The sequence below is a fragment of the Ornithodoros turicata genome, chromosome 4, assembly GCF_037126465.1.
Source record: "Ornithodoros turicata isolate Travis chromosome 4, ASM3712646v1, whole genome shotgun sequence".
In the NCBI taxonomy this organism is placed as follows: Eukaryota; Metazoa; Arthropoda; class Arachnida; order Ixodida; family Argasidae; genus Ornithodoros; species Ornithodoros turicata.
This window is the reverse complement of record NC_088204.1, coordinates 81,831,597-81,857,139: the sequence shown is the minus strand read 5'-3', so window position 1 is coordinate 81,857,139 and position 25,543 is coordinate 81,831,597. Positions and strand designations below refer to the sequence as shown.

General features: G+C 48.3%; 1 protein-coding gene and 1 long non-coding RNA gene across 5 annotated transcripts in view; one reads left to right on the top strand and one right to left on the bottom strand.

The window, feature by feature from the left end:
* Positions 1-25,543, bottom strand: part of LOC135392122 (allatostatin-A receptor-like) — a 141,731-nt gene that overhangs the window by 8,516 nt on the left and 107,672 nt on the right. The gene's annotated exons all lie outside the window — the stretch shown is intronic.
* Positions 1,283-25,543, top strand: part of LOC135392123 (uncharacterized) — a 163,905-nt gene continuing 139,644 nt past the window's right edge. For both annotated transcript variants that reach the window (XR_010422167.1, XR_010422166.1), the window contains exons 1-3: positions 1,283-1,371; positions 1,444-1,604; positions 12,851-12,909. This is a non-coding gene — a long non-coding RNA (uncharacterized LOC135392123). The remainder of the gene's footprint in view (positions 1,372-1,443; positions 1,605-12,850; positions 12,910-25,543) is intronic.

Sequence of the window (25,543 nt, the reverse complement as noted above, 5' to 3'; positions counted from 1 at the left end):
TCAGCGTGTGGCGAATTTTTCTTTTTCTTTCTCTGTCTTTTTTTTTTTTTTTTTGCTGTGAGTTCTCTGTCACTGTGATGAGCTCGTCGAAGACATTGACGAGTCTTTTATTGGACGACTATGGAGGCACCTAAAAGTGCTGAAGAGCGCTGAAATCCGCTTTGGGCTCCATTAATGAGGCCGGGGTCATGCGGACCACTATTTGTTTTCTTGGTTTCCCGTCACGTAGAAAGTTTGACAAGCGCTTTTTACTTGACTTCGGACTTTCACATTTTGCAGCTCTCAAAAAGCAATTTTAGTGGCACATGAAGGAAATTGCCTCAGGACGAGAACCGCCGATATTTCGAACAGAGACTGTTCTTTTTCAGGTTTCAAGACAACGGTGAAACGTTTTATGTGGTTCTGATTTTCCAGTGAGATTCTCCGCCTCATGGGTAGTGCGGCATAAGAGCCGGGGAAAGGGCAAATTGACGTTATGATGCCAATACCCCCCCTTGCTTTTTGCGTGAATTTCATTAAGACCCACAGGAACGACAGATAGATCAGATCAGTGGTGTAGCCAGAGAGAGAGGGGGGTCCGACCAGCATGAAATGGTACCTGTGGCAGTGCATTTGGGAGAGGGAAACGTGGGGGAATCCTCCTCTCCCATGTAATGTCCCCATTTAACCCTTCCCGAAATATTTTTCTGGCTACACCACTGGATCAGATGGTGACGTGTTCGCCGACAGATCCTGAAAATCAAGGGTTACCACCTTGCCGAGGACTATAGAAATTACTTCGAGATTTCTGCGGAGATCACTGTGACGTCACTCCTGGTCATGACATCACCCCGGTGTTCTCGTGACGTCAAGCCACTATATTTCTTATTCTTGGTATCTTTTATACCCTTTTAGAACGCCAGACGCTCCGCCCTTTCGTATCGTACAGCGGCGGCGACTGGGATTCTATCACTGCCGCTTGACATCGCTTTTAACGTGATCCACCGCCATTAACACGGTATCAGATAACACATCGCCTACTTGTCGGCTGTTTCCGTCCACAGTTGCTACTCTATAACTGTTTGAACAGAGCTGTTACACGCGTGCCAACGTAATCAAAACAAGGAAGGACGAGGGAAGTGTTTATAGTCTCGGCTCTGATAACATATCTCAGCTGCGATAAATGTCAAGAGCTCCTGTCGACGCCCGATGCCCCCGTCGCGTGTATCCTGCGTCTACGACATCCAATCATGTTCCGTCTCGTGTTTGTCACCGGGACCTACAAGAAAGAGTGCATGTATAAGGAGCAGCTGTCGCTCCCGACGCGATAAAAGGGAGACCGTGTGTGTCACCTGAAGATCCTGATGGGGAAGTTGGATGGCCCCCTTCTCTGTTGGTATTATGCAGGGCTCGGGATGTGGGTGAATAATTGATTGATTTACTTGGTTATTTATAACCTTCTAGCACGGGTGCCGTAAAAGGAGAGGCACGTGCATTGTCGCGGTATCCAAGCAAATTACGTCGATCAAAATGTACAGGAAAGACAATGCCGAAACAGCAGACAAGTAAGAATCTAATTAATCCTGGCAAAGAGGACACGATGTCACAGGCAACTACTTTTGGCGGTAAGTGATCCCAGTCCTTAATGGCGAGAGGTAAGAAGGAATTTTTTAAGTAGTTTGTTCGAAACCTGGACTGCATTGTACGGGTTTACACTGTGTTTGAGTCGTGAACTACTAAAAATTACATAGATGGGTAGAAATCCAGCGAACCGGTAGAATGTAGGAAGGAGTTGCCTCAGGACAGAAGCCGCCGATATTTCGAACAGAGACTGTTCTTCTTCTGGGCTTCTGTTCTTCTTCTGACTGTTCTTCTTCAGAAGAACAACAGTCTCTGTTCGAAATATCGGCGGCTTCTGTCCTGAGGCAACTCCTTCCTAAAAATTACGTAATTGTCCTTCCGAATAGATGTCTGTATTATAGACTAGAACAATTTCAACAGTTGAAGTTTATTCCTAGTTGTCACGTAACGCATAAAAAATAGAAAAATAAAAAAGTACACGCCAATGCGCACGCACTGCCCACGATACGGTTGTCTGAAATCAGCACCGCGTAGTTTAAACCATCTCAAATCTTCAGATGTCGCAAGGTCATTTATTTTGAGTAAGAAACCCGTGCAGCCTATAGTCGACCTTTAAATTGAATATTGGAACAATGTGATCTAGAGCAATCGAGGAAATATAGGCTGCAGAACTACCGACAGGTAATTTCAGAAAACCGTGTCGCGAGCAGTACCTCACAACCGGAGTCAACCAATGCCATGTAAGTATACGTACAATAAACGAGGCTAGGTCGCCACATGAACGTCGCCGAATCCGCTGTGGCCATGGAAACTTGTCACATTCAGTCACGTGGGAAGCCACTCGTAGCCACACGGCTCGCTCTGTTTTAAATCGTTTGCCGTGATTAACGCTGAAGCTGATTATGACGATAATTTTGAGCATAGATTGAGAAGTTACCCGTCAAAAAGAACTGGTTACGAGTTAAGTTAATGGGTGAAAAATGTAACTAAGTTAATAACTAAGTTCTTCTGCCTGAAATGTAACTCGCAGTTACGGAGTTACTTAAAAAAAAGAACGAGTTACTTCCAAGTTACTTCGGACACAAAATAGCAGTACACAGGTGGAGCGTGCGTGAGCATTTGAGTGCGACCTTGAGTTGCCTGCGGAGGAGTGCAACACGCTTAGATAGTTTTCGTTTATGTCCAACAATTCGTTTGCATCTTATTCCCTGTGAGCGCACAATGCTTCAGCTTCATTTCAATGGCAGCGGTGTTCTTACTTCCTGAATATAATACTGTCACTGATTGAATACCACGTTCTGCGGCATAAAATGCCACGAAAGAACCGGAGAGAAAGCAAGAAAATAAGCGGACCTGAGTGAAAAGCGAATTAAAAGTAACTTGGAACTTAGCTTAAGTTACTCTTGCAAGCTTACCTGAAAAAGAAACGAGTTCCTCTGAAAGTTACCACGGCGCAAAAGTACCGAGTTAAATTACAAGTTACCAAAAAAGGGAACTTAGTTACAGTAACGAGTTACTTGTAAGCAGTTACCTCGAACTCTGATTTTGAGTTTGTGCCATGCCATCAAATTCCTGACGTCCTTGGCTGGCTTCGAACCTGCGAGGGAGATCCCTGGGCGCGACGGCCGACCCGATACATATGCCCTTAGTCTGGGTGAACAGCTACCGCTTCATGCGCATCTAATGTAGGCCGAAGAGACTCCATCATCGATCCTGTTCGCCTCTGCGAAAGTTTGCTTTCGTAGATCGCCGCGAGAAGCTTCAAAGACTCGAGATTAAGACCCAAATAATAGCTGCTCTGACCGCGCGGTCCACTTTTTCTCGTGAACACTGCGCGGGTAATTTACAGCGAAAACATGGAACGGATTATTCTTTTCTTTAAAAAGAGGTTCAACCACCGAGTAAACTTCTTAGAAAAGAATGACTTCGTTCCAGAAGAACAGATTGCAGCCGAAGAACAAAACACGAAGCCATAAAAGCCGCACTGGCGCTTTAACGAGTTTATTGTTCACGTGACTGCGTGGGGTGATCTGTTTAAGCGGCGTGAAAAGTCGGCAAAAAAGGATGTGTTTTTATTTCTTAGAAAAAATAAATAAAAATAAAGAGGGTCACCCCAAGTTAAGAAGCATGCTCCAAGGGCAGCCTAAGGAGGTAGACCAGGGGCGGATTTAAGGGTCTGTCATGGGAGGGGCGGTCTTAAGGAAATTTCGTGCTTTGCGGGGCAGCATCGTCCAGGAGATAGGGTTTTTACATAGGGAACACGACCGTATGGGGGGGGGGCGGTCGCCCCCCCTTAAATTCGCCCCTGAGGTAGACATGAGTTGAACGCTGTGTCACTCCTAAGCCAGGTACGGTGGTGCTGGTGAAATGGCTGTTGTAGGCCACACAGAGGTGGGCAACGTCACGACTGACGCCCTGGGCGGACTTCTAAGGGAACTGTGCCGACATATGTCTTAAAGCGTCTGAGGAAAACCCAGGAAAAAGCCCAAACAGCACAGCCGGCACCAGGATTCGAACCCGGGTACGTCCCAGTCTCGACGTGACATCGCGCCAGTACGATGTGACGTCCGTGTTGACTCTCGCGGTCACGCAGTATTCCTGTAGACATGTCAGTAATACGTTTCGTCATCATCTTCTTCTGCCATTAACTCAGCAGCTCCAACGTCAACGACTATCGTGCGGAAACACGCAATCGGGCTCGCGAGCCGTCTGGAATGGACATCACGAGGGCCCAGTCGTTCAGAGCCTCAGAATCTCCCTCTCGACGCGTATCTTGGACGTCATCATATCGTTCTCACGTCGTCAAATAACGTCTTCTGCTCGTGAACTTTTGGTCGTCCCACCGCTCTGGGAGGGGCAACCTCAACAATGAGTCATGGAGTCGATGTGGCTCACCGATCTCCCGCCGTTGCTCCTCAGTTCTCCGGCTGCTCACTCATGCTCACTTATCCTATAGAGTCACTAAATAGGGGTACAGAGTATCGCATTCCTTTACCGCGCCGGAGCCGCCATTCGGTGCCCGCGATTGGGCCGATCGTGTCACGTGGTTTCTAGTTCAAGAACGCGCCGTCCATGTTGAGTGCCCTCCATCCAAACCGGTTTCCTCGGTTGCGAGCTGACTCGACTGCGCGCTGTTCTCCGCCGGAGAAGGGGGAGATTTGCGTCCCATTGCTAGGCGACGGACCCAACATGGCGGGCTCGCTCGCCGGCATGGCTCAGTGTCGCTACTCTGCTCCCTATTTAGTGACTCTAACTCATTCGACTTCCACCAGCGGCATGGCCGAGCGTGTAGCATTCCGCTCGTTGCTGGTGGCCAAGGTCGTGCTGAAGACGAAGAGGTGGTGGGTTCGAATCCTACCACAGGCTGTGCTGTCTCAGGTTTTCCCTGGCTTTTCCGAAGACTTTCCAGACGAATGTCGCACTGTTCCCCCTGAAGTCGGCACAGGACACGCGTACTGACCCTACTGTCCCCCGCTCTTTGCTGCTGTCCTCTCTCCATCTGTACACGTCTGTACACCGCTCATAGCCACAGTTGCTTCGCGGCGCTAACACGGAATCACAAAGGAAAAAAAAAATCATCGGCTTCCTGTCTCTGGGCTGAGTTCTTTAGGTGTTCACGCTCGCGAGCACGGCGTTGCCTCCGATCCTCGTTTGCCGTCTCATATCTCGCAGATCTCTATGATGTCGAGAGCGTGAAGAGCCTGATGTGAGGAGAGTTGAGCTCATGTCACAGGGATTACGCGAGGGTGAAATGAAGGTAGGAGAGGGGAGTGAATCTATGTAGGTTGCGATGCAAGGTATCAGGCAATGGCCTGTCTCGAACCACATGCACGGGGGGAGAGGGGGGTGCATCAGACGTACTGGGAGTGGTGTCAAACCGCTCAGTTCACGGTTCGTGAGCACGCTCATGCTCAGTTCACCCAATTTGTGCATCACTTCAGCTTACTCATGCTCAGCTCCTTCACCACACTGAGAAAGAAGCATAAGCTTTCTGGTGAGATGAGTTTTGCTCACGCTCACTTCCTCGTTGGCATACTCATGTTCAGGAGTGAGTTTTGCTTATGCTCATATTCTCGATTGCTCACTCATGCTCAGCTCCCCGTTTGCTCACACTTCATTCGTCACACTGAGCATGGGCGAGCGCCGAAGTATGACCGCCAAACATTCGGGGTATTAGGGGGGGTGCCCAGGAGTGTCTGGTCATAAATCGATGGTTCACATTCGAACTTTATATGCATGTACCAGTGTTGTCGTGACGTCAGAGTGCGTGGGCTGCGCAGACGCCAGTACCTTCTACCAATTAGATTCGTTCTATTTTGTTCCGCTTTACTTTTTTGTTCTATTCGATGCTTTATGCTAACTATCGTTTGCACATTTGTGATTTTAGGTTTACCCGAGGCCGATGATTTGTACCACGCACAAAGAACATTTTGTTACATCTCTATTTATTATCTCGTAACGCTAGCGAACAGATGAAGTTCACTAAGAATGCGCCTCTCACTGTTCAAGCACACTCTCCATCATACACCCTTTATACGCAATTTGAATACAATATACCCACTCGTAGAGTTTAACGTCATGCAACCACACAGTCAGAGTTGTGCCTAACTCGTTACAAGTAACTCGTTACTTGGTAACGGTTACTTTTTTTGGTAACGAAGTAACGATTCAGTTACTTTTTAAAAAATAGTAATAGTAACGGAATCAGTTACAAAAATTGGTAACTCGTTACTGACGTTACTCGTTCCTTTTCTTGATCACGGGGGAGCACATTTCGGCACTCCGTGTGACGCAATGCGTGCAGATTTGACCTGCGTGACCAGTCCCTCACTGGATGTGTTGTTGTCCTTTCTCTTGTTTCCGTAATTTCCGACCATCACTCTTTCCCAAGAATGGCCAACAATTGTGCTATGGCTACATAAAACGCGTTTCGACATCTAGCCTTTTCTTGTCGTTACTAAGCTTCTGAGCGCTCTAAATTATGACGCAGCCCCTCGTCTGTTTTTGGGAACCGTTGGTGATCGGTGGCACGAAAACCAGTGTTTTTTTCTTGTGTTTTCGTAATCTCCGATCACCCCCACTTCGGAAGCAAGGGAGAAGGTCCAGGCAAACTGATATACATTCATGGTAACGGGCCGAGAGACACGGAACACGAAGGACGGACGACAAATTTCGATTATCAGCTTCTTCTGAAGTGCAATTCTTCATTAATAAAGAGTTGAAGGCAAGTGACGGCACGTTTGTTGGCTCCTTTAACTTAAAGTATGCTGCGGTAACGTAAAAGTAACTCGTTACCTGTGAGTAACGAGAACTCGTTACTTTTGTATGTTGGTAACGAGTAACGTATTTAGTTACTTTTTTCTGAAGTAACGGGTAACGGTATTTAGTTCCTTTTTTTCGGTAACGGGCACAAGTCTGCACACAGTTATGACTAACCCTCCACGTTTCACCCCCCCCCCCCCCGCCCTCCCGACTCCACCAAACTGAGTTAACTTCCTGACTACGAAGAAGAAATAGTTTGGCATGCCCCGCAGTACTTGGAACATCGTCGGCAGATGGCGTGCTTTCATGTTTACTCCCCCCCCCCTCTCAGAACAGTGCCTGTAGTGTCCCGCGTAACAACCTGTGGTTCGGGAAGATGCAACGGCAGAAACCTTACGGGTCGATGAGACGCTTTCTACAAAAAGGCACCTGACTACGACAACGACAACCTTTCTTTCGAAACTTATCCAGGCTCAGCGCGCATATAGGGGGTGGTGGGATGTCCGTTGCGACACGCATGACACGACTTGGTATTCGACGGTTAATTATGCGTCCTTTCGTTAACATCTTTCGATGTCGGTGTTGTAGAGAGCCTTCGTGCGTGTTAGTCTGGAAAGGTCCGCTTATGCCAGTAAGTTTCGAGGAACGAGTAGGAAAGAATTAATGACGTTCTGCCGTCGACTATACTTGGAGTGCAACGTCCGAGTGGCGAGCACGTCTCAAGTGCAAACTTTGCTGCCGTCGTTTATGTACTTTGAGCGATTCGAAAACTTGGTTGCGCCCAAGGCTTTACGTATAAAGCACCCGTGTGCACTGCGATATGAGCCTTCAGTTTAGGTAAGGTGACGAACAAGAATCATTTCAGAGAGTGATCTTTGTTGCGTTTGTTTGGTTTTCTTCCTCGGTGGGTGGGCCATCCATCCAATACTCCAAACCCAATATGACCGTCGACGTGCAGAATTGAATGACGACGCTGCTGTTCTCGTTCGTCGGCATGTTACGCGGTGGGGGGAAAGGACATATGTTGTCCTGGGCCGGCTTCGTACGGAACTCTCGTGACATAGGTTTTGAAGGATACTAAAGTGCAAGAATTTCTCCTCCTGAGGATGAAAGATACTAACATAAAAGGAAAGGGATTTATGAGAGAAAGAAACCACGCGCTTTCTCTCTTCCTCAAGAAGCGCGACAATGCGGAGAGGTCTCTCATTGGTATTTGCAAACGATTTGTCCAATCATCGCTGGGGATCGTCTGAAGTGACCAATCCGAGACCTCTCCGCTTTTCCACTGACGTTCCCACATCCAAAGACCATCAACAATTCAAACATTCAAGACTTGGACTGTAAACAATGAACCAATCAAAAACCGTATTTCAGTGTGGAGTTGATGACACGTCAAATGGTTATTACTCACAGATAACGTGATCGCCGCGCTCCTCATCACAAACAAAACGCAAATGAGATTTAGCGGACATGTCGTCCAGAATGACATCGTTGTTCCAAGTAGCGTAGCGAAAAACGAACGAAAAAAAGCAATATCTCCGTCTCCAAATGGCAGTCATCATGGCGAAGGACTCGTATGAAATACGGGAGGGAAATGTTTTTATACGGAGAGGGATCATTGAAAGGAGACAGAGAATGTTTTATACGGAGTATACGGTTGGATACAGTAAGAGGTCCCTGTGTCGTATTTAACATCTGTGAGACTGAAAGAAGGTTCTCCGCGAAATTATACGATTACTAATGTCCGGTAATGGCTGGGGCAGCAGTCGCCAGAGCGCAGAAATATTGGGTACGCGTGCCGAATATTGTAACCATTACTAAACACATTCCAGTGATGACGTGTCGGAGTAAACGGGGGGCAGTTATCGGTCCCTTCGGAAACGTTTCAGATAACACGGTACTTTCCGTCATCAGGCTGATGGTACACAGTCCTTTCCCTTTTAATAGGCGCCCACTGCTGGGTGATTTGCTAGGGAGGAACTTTAGTAAGTTTAACTTGCGAAAAGTTAATACTCGTACCATTTATGAACGAAGAGACACAGGATTTCACGGTGTTAAGATATGGAACCCTCCCCTCGGCGCACACAATTTTCAACGTCACTGGGGCCACTGCTTTGACTGCGGCTCAGTCATGTATTGTGGAAGTCAGGTAGCCATCTTTTTATTTCTACCATTCCCTAGTTTTTAACCACCATCCTGTACTTTTTGCGTACCGAGCGATTAATTTTCCTCTTCTGTTTGACTGGTGTTACTGCCGAACTTATTTGTGGACTCGATCCACTACATGGGCTTCCACAACGTTGTTGACTTGTTCAGTGAACGACGCCATGGCGACGCTCCAAGCTCTGATGCCAATAGGTGACCCTCTGTTTACAAACATGTGACGTCCGAGAGCACCGGTTCGAGGTTATATTTTGCTGTGGCGTGGCAAGAAGCGGAAAAAACGCGTCGGCTGATGTCGCGAGAAGCGTGACAATCCCACGCTCTCACGCCTCAAAGTCGCTTGTTTGGGAACGTAGCTTTAAACACCGTGCAGTCTTATGCTTCGCCGACGCAAATCCTGCGTATTTATCGTGCACATAGCATTTTTTATGGAGGTGCCGGCCTCAGTGGACCAGTTCTCCTAACAAACCCAGAAACGCCACTGGCCAGCCGCGGGTGGCGAGGAGGAGGAGTGTCGTTGGGAGGAACCCGAGAGGTCTGCCTGCCTGATTAGGCGGCATGTTTCTCGGGAAGGGAAGGGTGGTGGAGAGGAGGAGAGGAAAGGGTGAAGTGGAAGACCGAGCGGAATCCGCTCGGGGGGAGGATAGCTGCGTCCATGGGCCGACTTCAGGGGAACTGTGCCGGCATACGCCCAGGGCATACACATCTGAGGGAAACCCAGGAAAAACCCCAGACGGCACAGCCGGCCCGCGGATTCGAACCGCGGACCTCCCAGTCTCCAAGCGCACGCGTTACCGCTGCGCCACCGGAGCTGGTGCCGCGGGTGGCCGGATGGATACAACATGCATTCGGTGGTAGTACCGCAGAGATCACGTACAAGACTGGGAAGTGGTGCATGGGTTCGTATATCCGCTGTGCTGTCTGAGCCTTTCTCTATGTTCTTCGGCAACCTTCCGGGTGGACGTTGGCACAGTTTGCCTTCAAGTCAGCCCAGGAACTACACTAATTTCCCCGTCTCGCACTTATTCCTTCTGCTGCTGTCCTCTTTCCATCTGTCTGCGTCCGTGCACCACTCATAGCCGCAAATGCTTCGCGGTGCTAACATCGAAGAGAGAGAGAGAGAGAGAGCCGACCGAGTACCCCAACAACTTTGTGGCAAAGTTACCAGAAGCCTGGACACGTAATCGCACATTCAAGGTGGTGTCCACGAGGAGTACGTCCGTAATTCTACATAGAGGCAGGTACAGCTTGGGACAAAAGTTTACGGAACACTACTCTAGCGTATTTCTTCATCGGAGCGGCCCCCCGCTACTTATCAGGGAGTGATCGAATAAGAAACGGGTGACCAGCCATAGTATCGATCCTTTAGTATGTGCGTCCGCTCCTCTGTTCTCTGCTAGAGTATCGCCCCACTGGAGAAATGCGACACCCCGGTGTTCCGTAAACTTTTGTCCCAAGCTGTACCTGTGCGATATCCACATGGAGATGCCTTCTAAGAAGACAACGACAAAAAAGTTTCGTAAAATTCGTTCGTGTTTTTTCGTGAAGCATCAAAAACGTCGAATTCGAAACCACCTGCCAGCTTCCGTTTGAAACGGCCCTCCCCTGCCTCGTCTCTTCCGGTGACGTAACTGGCATTGACGGCGAGATTCCCAATCGTTCGGTTGACGGCGTCGCCAAGCTGATTGCAATCCGACTCTGCCGAAAGCAAAACGGAGATGGTTCTAGTTGAACATGAAAGAACTGATGTTCTGAGGCTGGAACAACATAGAAGGGACAAATACATACAAAGCCTCAATTTGCCTAAGAAATTAACGATGAAAGATGAAAGTCACTGAAAAGGTTCGAGCCCTACAGCTAGCTAACCTTTCCAGTGACTTTCATCTTTCATGGTTCTAGTGACTGTTCGGCAGGCAGATTTTGCGTCGGACGACCGCATTTTGTGACGGACAGCCTGCCTTCGTAACAGACTCCCAGTGACGTCGGTCCGCACACTGTTGCCTGAATTCAGCCGGGAGCGCGCAGCCGGCTGCAAGATCCGATTAAATTAATTTTCTAGTGTTTCCGACTGTTTCAAATCGTAATATTCCATTTACACGTATTTCAGGTACCCACCGTTCCGATCGCAGCCTCAATTCAAGCTGGCACAAGCACTGTGTCGATAAGCCGATGATGCCTTTCCAGTCATCTACCAGCTCTGTACGTCCCGAGAGATTTAAGTCGGGTCACAGGCAGTCGAGCTTTCGATATACGGTTCCCTGATCCGCTCGGTAGATTAAGGGACGTTGAGTCCCGCGAGAATTGAATCGCGACAAGAAAAGGGTTTATCGCCCGAACGTGGAAGTCCTAATCCGCATTACAGGTCCGCGACTTTCGCACCAGCTACTGCATAATATAGGAACCCGGACTCGTGGTTCAATCTGTCAGCCACGGTGGCGTCGGGTAACAGGAAAGCAGTTTGTGACCAGGATCAGTGAGCTTCGGCTTTGGGGAAATACATTGGATCACAGATTAGCGGTCGATTGCAAAGCAGTATAGTCGCCGTATATAGTTGTCGGGGCCAAAGAACTGTAGACGTGCGGATATACAGCTCTCAAAGGAAGAATGAAAGTCCCTCCATATTTTTTTTTCGTTTTTCGCTACGGCATATCGTGCAATAATTAACGTGCGCAGCAGGGACGATGATCGTAGCGCAGCTCCAGAGCGCGCCTGAGGTAGTTGATCTATCGCGAGGGTGCCTGCGAGTGAATGAGTGATATGGTGACGCTATTTCGCGACAGGGATCGGTGGATCAGTTGGAGACTCTAGGTAGCGGTTCTCGTTTTGGTTCCACACTGTAAACTGAAAAACACCCTTATGGGTGTAAATGGCTTGTCCTATAAGTGACACCTCTTTTTACACCATATGGTCTGGAACACACTTTTTAGAGGGTGTATTCTCTGTGAAACACCCTTTGAAAGAGTGCCTTCCTTGAAAATGCCGTCTTTTGCACCCTTTATACACCCTTTTAGGAGGGTGTTTAACACTTGTACACCCTCCTAAAAGGGTGTATAAAGGGTGCAAAAGAAGGCATTTTCAAGGAAAAGCGCCCTTTCAAAGGGTGCTTTACGCAGAATACACCCTCTAAAAAGGGTGTTCCAGACCATATGGTGTAAAAAGAGGTGTCAGTTATAAGACAAGGCATTTACACCCATAAGGGCGTTTTCCAGTTTACAGTGCACGGCAATACCATTTTCTTATCGCATGCGCTTGGCCATCCATGACCCACTTGTCTCAGCTCCCGTATGTGTGCGTGCTCCCTCCCCGCTGAATTGTCTGTCTCGTCCCCAGGCGCTCGAATTGCTTTGAAGTCCACAGTTGCACGTAAATGTGATTTTGTGTTGTACAGGGGAATTCAAAGGTGCCTATCCCGAGGAAGTGGCGTCCCCACGCGGCAAAGTGCACGACAGATTTTGCCTCATTTTGCAGGCATGAGGAGGCTGGCTCGGCGTGTGCAGGAGACGTCCTGATGTCTCGGCCTACAGTTTAGTCCACGGTATACTTCTGATAGATTAAAAGTATGTTGTTGAGCTAGACTAGACTATTCTCTGCATCTGTAGTCAGGAGGAATTTGATGCTCGAGTTTATCGCGAGCCGCATATCCAATCATGCGGCTAGTCAGAGTCGAGAGTGACGCCTGTGAGAGTCAGCTTGTAGATGTCGCAAAGGGGTAAGTATGGTATGCAGTCGAGTATGGATCTACGTAGCGTGAAGTTAGTCACGCAGTCTTGAGGGACACTGTCCACCTATTTCTTGTTTGTCAGTCATCGAGCTTACAAACTGCCCCCTTCATCCTCAATCCAATTTGCTTCTCTGTTACCTCCAGGTTCTGCGCAGTGCTCATCGGCGTGATTTGTAACCTGTGCAAAGAGGCAAGGCGCAAAGGTACGTTGATTTAAAGTCACCTCGCACACCAAATTTATGTTTTTTTTTTATTGGAGTGGCCAGCAAACCGGGAAGTAAGTACTGCACCCTGTCGGTATGATTCCCACGCCACGATGAGTGACCGCCCAATAACTACTCAAGCTTCCACGGCATATACAGCGGCAGTGTGTATTTTACGACGCAACGGTGACATAGCGTGTCTGTCTCGTGGTGATGCAGCTGCACCGAGCACTGATTCCATGCGCTACGGAGTGTGCTAGAGGAATGATGTTGCGTTCGAAATATTTATTACGCTCAGAGGTATACAGCTTACGCAATCGCAGACCTAGCGTCCGTAACAGTTTTAGTATACCGTACGCTATCGCCTTTGTGAACGCAAGGGATAGCGTTGGTGACTCTGCGCTTGCGCAAGACACAAGCAGGACTTCGCGCATTGCACAGAACCACCCGAGGAGGACATACAATAAAGAGTTTCGGAAAGTTTAGGCAATTGAAATATTAGTCACTTTAAGGGCATGAAAAGCAAGGTTTCACGCATCGCTTCAACCATCAAAGAAGTCTAGCGGAAAAAGACAAAAGGCCAAAGGCGACTGCTTTCGAAGCGCGCGCCTTCGCTTATTGTTCGTTCCACGCTCTCCTCCTAGATGGCAGCGCTACAACTCATCCGTTCCGTGAACGTTTGCTAAGATTGCACTCCATGCGTAGAAGTCTAAAAAGTGCTGATGCCGGAATTCGAACCTGAACCTTCTGATTTCCGGTCAGATACGCTACCTCTACACCACGGCCACTTACTTTTTTTTTTCCAAGAACGGTTTATTTCACACTGTTACAGTTCAAGACGTAGATGTTATTTACAATGCAAGATGCGGTATGTGATTAAGAGGAATGACACAAGAATACATGCTTGAGATGAAGTATGTACAAAAGTGTGAGTGTGACTTGAGGACCAGGGTCAGTCCATTGATACTCCGTGGGGCTTGACAGAACAAGCTCAAGTACTTTGAGCCAGATAGGGTCCTCCGCACAACCTAACAAAATAAGTACGTCTCACGGGAGCTCTCCTCCTGGACGGATCGGGAGGTACCGAATAGCCCGCGCACTCAGGTAGATGTTCCTCTTGAAGGCATGCTGGAAGACGTCCCAGAAGAAGAAAGCAACCAGTTGTAGTTATTGAAAGCCACGAAGAAACCTCGTTCTCGCAGCCAAGCGCGCAGAGGTAGAGTGCTGGTGTGTGGGTGGAAGAAAAATCTTTCACCTTAGCCTCTACAGGCATCTTCCTGACTCGCACGAGCACATCTTCCCCTGGACCCGAGCCGAAAAGCTAAGACCCTCTATGACGTGCGGTGCCGGTTTCTGCGTCCACGGCGGGCTGCTACCGTCGTCCATTGCGCTGCTTTCCCACTCCCGGTGTCCTGCGAGGCGGGATTGCCAGACGGTGACGATACCTGGGTACCTGACGCCGGCGTGACCGCAATTAGGGTGTCACTAGAATCCTCCTGGATGTCACTTGAAGAGCCCACTCTCAAGGTCTTGACGGCAGCACGGTAAGGCGATGAGGAGAGCCTTCTCTTGGTCGCACTGTCGTGATAGTCCATGTCTTCTGCCCACGTGGATGTGCCCATACAACTTTCAGTGTTCGTGTCCGGAAATGGAGTCACGGCTGCGGCTCCGCCATCAGACGGGACAGTTCCTGTATCAACAAGTCCACCGTTGACTTCCGTACACACAGGCTCCGCCGCATATTGACGAGGAGGCGCCTCCTTCACCAGAAGCACATCTTCATCGTCACAATGGTCCATTAGGTCTTCCTCACGATCCTGTACGGACACGATGGCGGCGTACGACCTTGGGCAGAAGGCAGTTTCATGACCAAAGCGCTTGCAACTGCTGCACTGAGGGACCTTACACTCCCGGCGTATGTGACCTAGCTGCTTGCACCGAAGGCACAGTTGCGGCCTGTCCTTACACAAGACCAGCACTTGAGTGCCGCAGATAGTGATGAGGTACGGAACGTCCATAGCAGTAACGTCCTTTTTTAGGCGCAGTTTCGCAGAGCGCGACAGGGAACCGATCTTTCCAAGGTCAGGGTCCGACCAAGTAATTCTACTGGCTTCTTCCACGTTGCCGTAGTTCACAAAAGCAGCCCGTATGTCACGCTCTGTAACGGCGGAGGGAACCCAGTTCAGCCGCAATTGCAGGACCGGATTAGTGGCTTCTAGGATGATGCACTTCTTTCCCTTGACCGTGAGCTTCCGATGCGTCATGAAGTGGTCCTTGGCAGTGGCAGTTTTAAATTGCAAGAGCCAGACGTGGTTATACTGATATTGTCCAAGGTCTTCAATGTCGGAAAATTGCAAAAGGGATCGAAGGGCCAGCTTAAAATCCGCCACGGTGTAAGGCCTGCCTGTGACATCGGCGTGGAGAACAGTACATAGGCTGAAATCCAGGGTGGACGAGAAACGGGGCAGAATAATAGGGTATTCGGCAGACTCCGGGGCAGCCGTAGACGGGGGAACAGAGCCAGAAGCAGGTACAGAAAGAACAGAAACCTGGCCATGGGCCATTGGAACAGCGGAGCTCGCGGAGAGCGTGACCGCCATGTTGATGATCTTCTTCTTCTAAGCCACTTCTCGGCCACTTACCGGAAATCACATCGCCTTTTTCCTGAGTTGTTTAATTGTCTTCTTTTCTTCTTTTTTTTTTTTTTGCGAAAGCACAATACTGCATGACGTCCACTAACTATGGAGATTACGAAACAAAGCGTCAGTAGATAGAAGTCCCAAATCCCCAATTCCCAGGACGAAATAATGGTCCCAGTTATAATTCAGAATAGAGAATCTGAAAAAAATAAAATAAAAATAAAAATAAAACATCGCTACGATTGCGTGTGTGCGAGTTAATGTCTGAGTGGTTGGAAGAAGGAGGGTTTCGTTTTGACAAGTACTCATCAATGCGGAAGGACATGTGGGTGTTAACCCCGCGCGGCTGCTGAAGCGCGCATAGGAACGTTGAATAGCGAGGGATTTGTTACATTTGCATAAACTTTCGAAGCTGTCGTTGCAACGAGGAACGGCCTTTTGTAAAGAAGTTGGGTGGCGTGAAACGGTTGTGGTTTTCATCCCGTGCCGCGTTGACGTGGAATGGCTCATAGGGCTCATTGGAATGGCTCATCAATGGCGGCGTGTTCCCGGCTGCTCGTGCCTGTCTATAGAGGTGTGTTCACTGTGTAGCCGACATATTAGCTCCGTGTGAGCAAAGTTTGATGTGGATAGACGACTTCCGAAAACACCAGTATACACTTGCGCCGCTTTGCACTGTTGGAACTTGTGTATCGGAAAGAAGGAAAGTGTCTCGATTTCTCCTCTCTTGGCCCATAGTCCAGGACGTGTCAAGGGCAGCGAAAATGAAACGTGAGGTAGAGCACTGCCCGGGTTTATCCGAAAACCCGGGCCGGGTAAAGCTTTCTTTTTGCGGGCCTGGGCTGGGCTTGGGTTTGACCATTATGGGGCCGGGCCCGTATATTTCCGGGCATAGGTTGGACTCGAGCGTGTTAGCCCTGTCTTAGTTAGCCACGGTCAAATTTTGCAGCCTGATACAGTGGGCCGGGCCGGGCCGGGCCGGGTAGCCTATAAATTTCTCGGGCCGGGTCTGGGCCTAAAAATGCAGTTCTCTAACGTGAAGTTGTATTCTCCGTTCCCGCATGACAATGAGCGCCCAGAATGCAACGTGTGCGCAGGAGACGAAGCTTTGGAAGTCGCATCAGTGTGGTCGATTCTCTGTGTGTGTGGTAAATATGGAAGGATGGCGCGCTTGAACTGAAAACTATACGGGAGGGTGGGCACGGTACGAAGCATCAATAAATTTCTTATAAGGCTATCAAAAGACAAAAAAAAAAAAGAAGAAAAGGACACGCATGCTTTTTCATAAATAGCTGCCGTCGTCAGTCTCGTCGCCACACTCTGTCTTCTAACCTAGACTGTTAGATCCAAGTATATATAGTTAGATATATGATTGATTCATTATTGATTATATCACACTAGAAAGACAGTGAGAAGTCTTTTTTTTCTAATGTGTGGTCAGTAGCGGGCGATATATAATTATGGCTGACTCCCCCGAAACGCATAACAATAAGAAGGAAGAAGCAAGCACAAAATAACATATTGCGCTCCTGCGCTTACTCTTCTTGACGTCAATCCACATGCTCTGTCTCGTTCTGTGTCGTGATTTGAGAAAATAAAAGACTACATAGGCTACATAGAGTGCGGTTTGGGTTTTATTTTTGCCGGCGCAACATAATAAGCCTTGGGTCTGGGTTGAATTAAAAGAAGTTCTGGAACAAAATATCGTCGACACGATATCGATCGACAAATGAATAGTGATGAATGATAGTAGTGAAATGATGAATGAATAGTGAAAGCGATGTTCTGAGGCTGGAACACAGGAGAAAGGACAACACACAAAGCCTAAAGTGCCCATGTACAACGAACGAGGGAAGAGCCAATCGGTAGGGCCCTGGACCGGCAATCGAGAAGACGTGGGTTCGTAACCTACAGCTGGCTAACGTTTGTACTTCCTTCTTTAAATGAATAGGGACGGATTATAATAATGAGGCGCTAAAATGAAGTCAAACAGCGGTCGTTTTTGTATACCAGCATTCAGAACTTCTGTTTTGTGATGACGCACACGAAGCATACGCTCTTACTTTGGCGTACTTTTCGTACAAATGAATTTCTAAGATTCATATTTCGCCTGTGTCAGCTGATCACAGCGCCCGCAGACGTCCGTAGAGAGAAGCATGGGGGGCCTCTCCCGATTGGTGGGCAGGTACCAGACCATAATGAACTGTTACCCCGTGGCTCAGTGGTTAGCGTGCTGGTCATGTCACGTCGAGACTGGGAGGTACCCGCTTTCGAATCCCGGTGCCGGCTGTGCTGTCTGGGGTTTTTCCTGGGTTTTCCTCAGACGCTTTCAGACATATGTCGGCACAGTTCCTTTAGAAGTCGGCCCAGGACGCACATTCCCCCAGGGCGTCAGTCGTGACGTTGCCCACCTACGTGAGGCCGACAACGGCAAGCCCTTTCACCACCCACCACCACGAAGCACTCTGTTTGAAGAGCGACGACAACTCTCGAGTACATTACAGTTGAAATAGCCCCCAGGAAATATCCGCTCCCTCTACATGCCCTCGTTGTATCCCATCGTTTGTGCCCTTTGTGGTTGACGTGACTGGAAAGTGAAGTCCGTTTTCTTTTCCTGGGAGCTTTCCCGGATGAGGGAGTCGGAATTGTCCTCAATTCGAAATTGTTGTGTTCGTATAAAAAGATGCTGTGTGTAATACAGCGCCATTGTGTGTCCGTCGCCTTCAAGTTTCACAAGAACATATATAGAGGTATCTTCAGATTTATTTACTTTTCAGTCCCTTTTTTCCTGGGACGAATACTGCAAGCCGTTACAGGAATACGGTGGCTTTCAGATCTTCGACACTGCGTTCAGAGGCATGAGCGCCGCCAGGATTTTTTTTCCATAGGGGGCGGAGGGGGGGGGGCAGGGCAGAATGTTTGTGGTGGTGGTTTTCACGGTACGGGATCTGCATCCAGGGTGTCGAACCGAAACGTTTTTCGTTCCGGTTACATCATAAACGATCCGGTACCGGTTCTGCTCCGGAGCAAAAAAATAACGGTTCATACCGGTTTTTAACCGGTTCCGCTCCTGCTGGGAATATTTATCCCCACAAAAAAATCAATGTTACAAAATGTGAACCCGTTTATTCCGCATACATGGTATTTAATATTAATAGAGAGCTGTGAAATTGGTAGCTCCTGGTTCCTGTAGGTTACTGTCTGTTCAAATAGGCTTTCTCCTTTCTTGAAGCACATGCTACAAACGGACTTGTTTTTCGTGATGTCATACGTAAAGTACTTTCTTGCTGGGTTGGAGCGATCGCGTCCCATGCGAATGTCTCTTGCTACTGTCTAGCCAGCAAGCACCACCGCACGAGTACGACGCAAATCGAGGAACACCTTCACTCACAAACGCGCTCGACGGCTCCGTTTTATTTTCTTGGTGTCCTGTCCACAAAAGAGTTGCCACTTCGCACGGGCTTGCCCTCGCGTATACGTAAATGTATTCAACTTAGCTGCTCTCAAACAAGGGACGCGTTGCACGACATTACATATAAAGAAGCCGTTATGCAGCCCCCTTGGGTCGCTGTTTAGTTGAGGAGAGTTTGCGGGGATCAAATTAGAACGAACAGTACGGCACATTGCTAGAGAGTCACATGTACCTCTAAGCCTGTGTGCGTGCGCGAACGATAAACCATCACAAAGGGAGCCTAAGGGTCATAGTATACCGACAGACATTCCACCGTAACCGTAACCCTCGTATGGTGCCCATGACATGACTTCAGAGCACAGGACGTCTGCTTCGCCTATCCGTAGTCTAAACCGGAGAAGTTTTATTTTGGACCGAAAACCGTTAAATATATTTTTCGGTTTCCCTCCTGAGCGAAAAAAACGTATACGGTTTCTATTCCGTTCCGGTTCGCACCAAAATAGCGTTTTTTTTCGGTTTTCGGTTCCGGTTTTCGGTTCGCTCCGACACCCTGTCTGCATCTAATCTGTGCGTCAACTGTGCGCGTAACTATACATCGTCTTAGCTCAGAAACCCTACCTTTCTGGAACATATAAAAAGAAAGAAGGAGCCATATTTTGTGATTGTGCGGCAACGGCACTGTTTACTTGCTGAAGCCATGGTGGGGGGGGGGGGGGGGGGCAACGCTGCACACGCCTATACAAACTCAGCCGCTGGCGAAACTCTCGGAGAACTCACGAGAAACGTCCGAACACGTCCAGGGACGAGGCGCAACTGACGACAGGTCCAGCTGACGAGCTCCACGCTTCCACGCACAGGGGTGACGTCCAATGTATTGTTCCATAGACGAGAGTGCGCCGAGCAAACGCAATGCATTCTAGACAGGTCCTGGTCAAACGTCACGGCAATGTCACCCCCTGTGCTTCCACGTGACGGAGAAGAACGAATCAGCTTGCGGAGCGCAGCCTGATTAGCTCTTGTCCGTCACGTGCCGCACTGTAAACGGACACCACAGTCATCCCGCTACGACGCCGGCTTTTATTCAAAATGGGGTTTCTAATGCTAACGCATTAATACATTTTATGGCTTCAGCCTCCACGTCCGTCCACGAAATGATATGAACTTTGCTTTAAAGAACTTCTCCAACCCTTGAAGACCCCAAGACGTTGACGTCAGAGCGCAATAGAGGGTGCCTTTGACCGCATGTTAGTGGTTCCTGTCTCGAGACGCCGGCTTTAATATGTCTGCGAAGTCATTTGGCGTAAATGAGGGAATCGATCCAGGGGGGGAGAACGTTTTCAACGTTTCAATGTATGCTGTCCTTAATGTAACGTACCGAACTCTGTGGACTCAGAAAATGGCATTGAGTTCTTGACGTATCATTACGTAACGAAAGGCGTTCAACGCTTGTGAATGCTATCTCTTAAAGGCATTCTGGTTCATTACAGCATGCACGCGTTGTACTGCACGTCATGGTATTGAAAAAAAAAAAAGAAAGAAAAAGGTTATTACACTTGGGCGAGATACGTAAGTATCAAGCTCTGATATGAGCGAGTGGGCCGCCATACCCATGGCTGCTTGCAACCACGTGATGACTCTGGCGCCGCCTCATTGGCGTAAAGGATCAGATACAGTGATATGTCGGAGCCGGATGAGTTTCAGTATTCGTGGTGCCGCAGTCCAAGAAAAAACATTGAGTAAACTATTGAGGAATTACAGCTTCTTGTCTCGTGGATTGCACGCAGTTACTCCGCATTTTTCACCCCCTGACCATGGCACTTACTCCCCAGTACTGCAGGTGGGACCTATATACTTGTGTCTGTCTGTCTTGTGTCTCACGGTAAGGACATCAAACTTCTATGCATTTAGTCCTGAAGGAAAGCATTGGTCGTACCAATGGGCATCTATAGTCCCCAAATGACTAAAGTGACTCCCTTTCTTCTTCAAGTGAGGTTTTCTATACACTACTGTTATTAGCCCCTTTGCCGTAAAACGAGGTATAGGATAAAGGTTCACAATGATGCTTCTTTTGCACTTATCCGGGACAACTTGGGACGAGCAGGGGGTACATGTGCGGGAGCAGCAGGGGTACCACGGCTTGTCTATGATGGTGAGCCTGTCCTCTCCGGATCAAGCCGTGGTAAAGACGTGAGACAGCCTAGAGAGCTCATTTGTCCTTTCTGTTTGGTGCTCGACCCGATTCCTGAGTGCCGTCTGCGAGGAATCCGGAATTCTGAACTTAATGTGGAGATGCCTTCCAAAAATAAAACACACAAAAAAAGTTTCGCGAAGTTCGTTCGTATTTTTTCATAAAACATCGAATTCGAAACCACCTGCCAGCTTCCGATTGAAATGACCCTTCACTGCTCCGCCTCTTCCGGTGACGTAATTGGCATTGCCGGCGAGATTGCTGGTTGCAATCCGATCGCAAACAAGTCGCAAGCCGGTCAAGCAAGTCGCAAGCCGCATTGCAAGCCGGTCGCCAGGCTGGTTGCAATCCGATACCACCGAAAGCATGAACGGAGATGTTTCTAGCGACTAACCGGGAGCAGATTGCGAGTCGGAAGACCACATTTTGTGACGGACAGCTTGCCTTCATAACCGACTCCATTGGCGTCGGTCCGCACACACTTGCTGCCGGCCGCAAAATGCGATTAAATTCATTCTCTAATGTCTACCGACCGTTTCAAAACTAAATATTCCGGTTACATGTGTTTCAGCCACCCACTATTCCGATCGCACCTTCAGTTCAGCTGCCTGTTTTTGTTTTTGTCCGGACACCAGCTTTAAAGGAATTGGCAACAAGTTTCCGCATGGAGAAGGAGTATACATGACGTCATCCCACGCGTCTCCCTGGTCAATTCTGCGACCTTGCACTTCTGAAGCAACAATGTTGCCAGATGCAATCTGTAGCAAGTCACTGCGAGTATGTGTCCTCAACGGTAAGCTCTAGACCACGATTGGCTCGGAGCGATCGCAGACACTGTCTTTCGCCTGGGGCTTGTTCCTCGCAATTTCGTAGATTCGCAAGTCCGCGTTTGCTCCGCCTTCGCTGCGTTTGAGGCCGTGTGCAGGGTCATGCGTCACAAAAGTTTATGTTGACTCCGCCCATATATCACCATAGCAACCGTTGGCCACGTGTACGCTTCGTGGTGTGAGCGTTAAAGAACCGTTCCTTGCCAGCCCCTATTTATTTAATTATTACTATTTTTCTGGTGCCCATGAACGGCCACAGGGCCTCCCTATGATCGTCGGCGTTGGGAGAGGAGATTGAACGGCACAGATATGTTCGGTGTTCGCGTTGAAAATAAATCACTTATGACTACTCAGTGCGCAAATACTGCAGTCGCAGGAACGTCTTTGCGGCCGTGTGGGGAGAACCTATCAAAGAGGGCATGGAGGTTTCAGTACGTCGGCAGTGTTCTCGATAACGGTTCGGAAAACATCATAAGCCAATGGCCCTGTTTCTTTGAAGCGGGTAACATCAGATTGTTAAGTTCATCGTTTTCGTTTTCATATAGTTTTCGTACAGTTCTTCCGATGGACTAAAACTCGCTATTGATACAGTTAGCTTTGTAAATCCTGTGTTAGTACCAAACTTGTACACAATCCAAGTACGTTATGTATAGTGCCATAGCTTGAGAAATGACGCGAGTTGAATGTCAATCTGGAATGTATAAGATATCTTCTATTTTCATGAAGCTTTAGACATCGCGAATGAAACAGGAACAGCTCACGGACAATAATGTAGAACAGAATGCCCGTTGTCACAACAGAGCGTTGTGTGCCCGCGTTATCCCACGTACGACAATACAGGCAAAATAAAGCATTTAGTTCCCTTCGCAATCCCTAACAATCCCTCGTAGTTCATCAAGCAAGCTCTCGCAGGTAGCAATAAGAGCTAAAACAATCGCTCCTTAACGCTGTACTAAGAGCTAGCGGAGGCTTAGCCGGAATCAACGCGCAGAGGCTGAGAGGATTAATTGCTGCGCCAGACTCTGTGCTGTTAATCGTGTAACTATGGGACAGAGCGGAACATACGGTTCTTCGCGGATAATCTCTTGGCGTTGTTATCCGCTGTCGCAACTACATCATTTTCTCAGACTTTTAGCGGAACTTGCGACCGTTGTTCGAGGTTCAGTTGAAGCGCTAATGAAGAGCGCGTAACGAGTGGACTTTGCAAGACGTCCGGACGAGCACTTTGCTTCGTAGCGTCACAAATCTGCCTCCAGTGCCTCTTACGCCTGGGAAAGACAGGGCGAGCGGTTTTCGGGCTTTATTGCCTGCAGAAATACATGCAGGTCGGAAGTTAAACTCACTCCTCCTAGTTGCTTTATCAGATAACGAGATCCCTCTACGATATAAAACAAACAAAGCGACAGGACTGCTTGTTAGGATTGGTCAATACGCAAAGTAAGGAACGACAACGCAAGAACTTCTTCATGCATATATTTAAACTCCATTACACCGGGCGGCGATTGGCTAAGGTGTGCTTCCGCCTCATTGAAATGGGCTAAGAGATGGAATTACGTTTCCCGCCGGCGTTTTCGTACGGAAGCCTTAATAGAGAGAATCCACTTAGGCCGTCGGAAATTGAGGCAGCCAACTATATTACGTTTACCCAGAATGCGTAAGAGGGCTTTTTTCCACCATTTTGCATTCGACGTCCTTCTTTATGTAGATCGAGATAGCGGTACCACGCTTTATACTTCCCTAAAACGTCACCCCGTGATTTCTACGTGCAGGCGTATAGTCAGTCCAGTCCAGTGCGAAAAAATGAGGTAGCCGTGGAGTTCGCATTGTTCCTACAGGGTTGCATCGTCCCTGTATGTGAGCGTTCGAAATATTTGAGCATAATAAAGTACGAGGCACTAAATTTGAGCTGTGGGAGGAGTGTTCATAGAAGTTAAGCGCAACATAAATTGAAAAGGAGATTTGTCTCATTTGTTTGTTGTAGTGGAACACACAAATGAGGTCACGTTTTTAGTCGCTCTGGTTTCTTCATTCGCGTTCCCGGTCCCCCGCGGAAAGAAAAGGACACCCCAGGGTTGGTTGCATCGTATGGAAAGTCAACGTCCTAATCCTTTGCTTAATCCCTAATCCTAATGCGTTGTTATTATTGGAGTCACTAAATAGGGAGCAGAGTAGCGACACTGAGCCATGCCGGCGAGCGAGCCCGCCATGTTGGGTCCGTCGCCTAGCAACGGGACGCGAATCTCCCCTTTCTCCGCCGGTGAACAGCGCGCAGGCGAGCCAGCTCGCAACAGAGGAAACCGACGAAAGATGAATGTCACTGAAAAGGTTAGCCAGCTGTAGGACTCGAACCCACATCTTCTGGATTGCCGGTCCGGGGCTCCACCAATTGAGCTAAGCTAACACGCCTTCTCAGCGACTTCCACGATGCATCATCTGAAGGGACAAACCAGCCACTCTCTCTCACTCATCCTCCTTTCACTCTTACGTTTTTGCTCACTCATACACACATTCATACGACGGGATTGACGCAGGCGGCAACTGTTGAACATGAAACCCAACTGATGTTCTGATGTTACGTTAATTTCTTAGGCAAATTGAGGTTTTGTACGTATTTGTCCCTTCTATGTTGTTCCAGCCTCAGAACATCAGTTCTTTCATGTTTGAGAGGAAACCGGTTTTGGATGGAGGGGACTCACCATGACGACGGGTTCTTGGAAGTAGAAACCCCGTGACACGATCGGCCCAATCGCGGACACCGAACAGCGGCTTCCGCGCGGAAAAGGAATGCGATACTCTGTGCCCCTATTTAGTGACTCTAGTTACTACGACTTAGTTCGCGCTTGTTTTGTATAGAGACACCACGTGCACTCCGAGAGAAACTCGTGCCCTTCAAGCTCGTGAAGATGGAAAAGCCCGGTAGCCATCTTTAGAAAGGGCTACCAAAAAGATAGGGTTACCGGTAGAATGGAGCAGAACAAGGCCGTACCATTAATAATATGCAAGAATTGCATAAAAAACTTACAATATGAAAAACTATATTTAAACGTGGCTTTCTTGTGGCTTATTGATTTTTGGCTATAGTAGTTCCACTCTACCAAGTTGGCGGCGCTGTTGTACCATATGACGTATATGACGTCATTTGTTTGTAAACAGGGAGAGGATATACATACAGGGAGAGGTATAAACAGTTTGTAAACCGGGTGTTTATGAGTGTGAGTGTTCCTAATTCGAATTGGTAGAGTGGCTCTCTCTCTCTTTTGTGGAATACGTTGACCTAAATCCCGTGCATGACGTTTTCCTAGACATTTTCAACTTTTTTTTGTCACCAATCTGTAGCAATTTGTTGATTCTGTCTTTTGGCAAATCAGAATTGCAACTTTGTTTGTAAATGTTGAAATTAGTTTTACGACATTTTATCGCAACAAGTGTCGACGTTGTCACGTGTGAGGTTTCCGATATATTATTTCATGTAGCGATACGCGATTGTTTCTAGTTTTTTGTTGGGGAGAATAGGGGTTTAGTTAATGTAGTTAACAGGGAGAGCTAGCGTTAGAGGGAAAGCTAATAA